Genomic DNA, 2,359 nt, shown 5'->3' on the forward strand with positions numbered 1-2,359 from the left:
GAGGCTATGAAGAGGTTATAGTTACTAAAGCAGTACTACCATATTTTTAAGCTAAATTTTCCTAAATGGAGTAGAAGTTGAATGAATTGACGCCTTGATGTTATGATGTTAGAATTTTAACTTAATATTAAGTGTTCTGTGAGCCCTCACTTTATCCTATTTAATTATCGCCCTTGCCGAACTCAACACACTGACCCCTCTGTTATGTGTGTTTGGGGAAGGGGAGTGGGAGGAGCAGGGAGATAAGCTGAAATTGTCTTCTTTTGTGGGATGACTTTGCTGTGCAGTCTCTCAGTTTCCTGTGAAGTTAATGTTTATACAGGAGGTGGAGGGAGGCAGGGGAGTCATGAGGACAGAATCAGGAAAAACTGCTTTCACCCTCCTGGTTCCTTTGGAGATAGTAAAGAAACCCTTGCCATTTCTACTGTTGTAGAAGTAGATGGAAAATAACTCTTCTCCCTTGGAGTGAAATATGTTTTTTAAACTAATTAGAGATGAAATTGAGCTTTATTCCAAAAAATAAAGTCATAAAGCATGATAATTGGAGAGTTGTGCTCTCAATGTTGGACCCTATATTAATGATGTAAAGTCCAGATAGGAAGCCCTGCTCAAGTTGCCAGGTAATTATTGGTGGGGTACAACCGCTGTGCGTATTTTTTTTCTTTACTCTCCCTTGCTTTCTGAGTATCTTTCTTAACCTCAAGCATTTCATTCTTCTTTTTTTAACCTGTAATTTAAGCTAATTCAGTAGCAACAATAGATAATATGATATCCTGGTCCTTGCTCTGAAGCCCAAAAGGTCTTTAGGTAGGAATGAGTTAAAAGGTGATGACAAGACCAGTCAGTTGCAGTGTGTATTCAAAGGGAAGATGCAGACGTGATAAACCAAGGCCAAGGGAATTTTTCTAACTTTCTTCACCTCCTAATATCCTTTGTGTTCTTGCCCTTATAATTGTGCTATTAGGAAAAAGACACAAGTTACTGTGTTGTGTATTAAAGTAGTAGGTAGGTAGAACCAATGTATTTTTCAGCTAGTAAGTGTATACAGTTAGTAAATATAATTAAAAATTGGTTTAAGATAGTCATTAAAAACATCTGAATATTATGTTAAAAGTATACATTGTTTCTGTAATGATGGTGGGTATTCTCCTTGTTTTGATTTATGATTATAGAGGAAGATTATTGTTTTCAAAGATGTATATTACAGCAACTTTTTGGGGTAAACAGTAATCTGAAAAGAAAAAAGCATCACTTTATTGTATGAAGTATGAGCGTTTGAATTTGTTTTGTTCTGGTGATATCTCCTGAAAATACCCTAAAGCTATGGATCTTACTGCTAAATTGAATTTCTTTTAATATTAGCCATGTATTATTAGTGATTACTTTTTATTTGGCATTAAAGTAAGAAAGAAGAATATTTTATTTTTAGATTTTCAGTAAGAAAAAGTAAAATTTGGGAACTAGAGAAGGAGGGTAGTGAGGAGTAGAATGGAAGTCAGGTAGATAGGAAACTCTACAACCTGACAGTTTTTTAAATCATTTTGAAAAATGTTACTTTTATCAGATAGTTTCTACATGAGGCAGGTAAAGGGTTGTGCCAAATATTTAGAACATTTTAAAAAATTGTGATACCATTTATTTTTTAATACATAATTTTCAATTTTCTATGTTGTAAGTGCTCCAAGGAGTCTAGATCATTCATCTTATAGTATCTCCAGATAATATAATTTACCCTTATAATTAACCACTTACATTAACTGTAGAAGTGGTTTAATCTGTGCCTTTAACTTTTGAAATTTATCTTTTGATATCTACTTGCCATTATGGTTTTCAGAGTTTTCTTTATAGTGTTACAAAGAGAGAATATTTAATTTGTGACTGTTTAAGATGTTGAGATCTTCTAGAAAATGGTGTAAATAGTAGTGACCTGCAGGAACTTCACAATAATGTTTAACGATGGTAGAGGCTGAGTAGATCCTTAAGTATTCTTTTCTAAATTACAAAATGCATTACTTAGATTTTAATAATTAAAAGCTAGGATTCATTGAACATACATGTTTACTTGATTTCATGAGAAGCATTGATTCTAGTATGTTGCTATTCTGTAATTTTTACTCAGCTAAAACGGGAATATATTTGGTCTTGTGGACCAAAATTCATGTTGCACATATGTCTGACTTCGATGGCTTTGTCCTTTTCAAGAAAACAAGTTAATCACACTTATGAGCTAATTTTCCTAAATGTAAGTATTTTAATATTAATCATATGTAGTGAAAAAATTTAGAAATACTCTTTAAGAGTTTCCAATTTTAAGCAAAAGTGCTTCACTTCTCAACAAATATCACTTTGATAGACCTTT

Source organism: Equus przewalskii, chromosome 29, assembly GCF_037783145.1.
Source record: "Equus przewalskii isolate Varuska chromosome 29, EquPr2, whole genome shotgun sequence".
Classification (NCBI taxonomy): domain Eukaryota; kingdom Metazoa; phylum Chordata; class Mammalia; order Perissodactyla; family Equidae; genus Equus; species Equus przewalskii.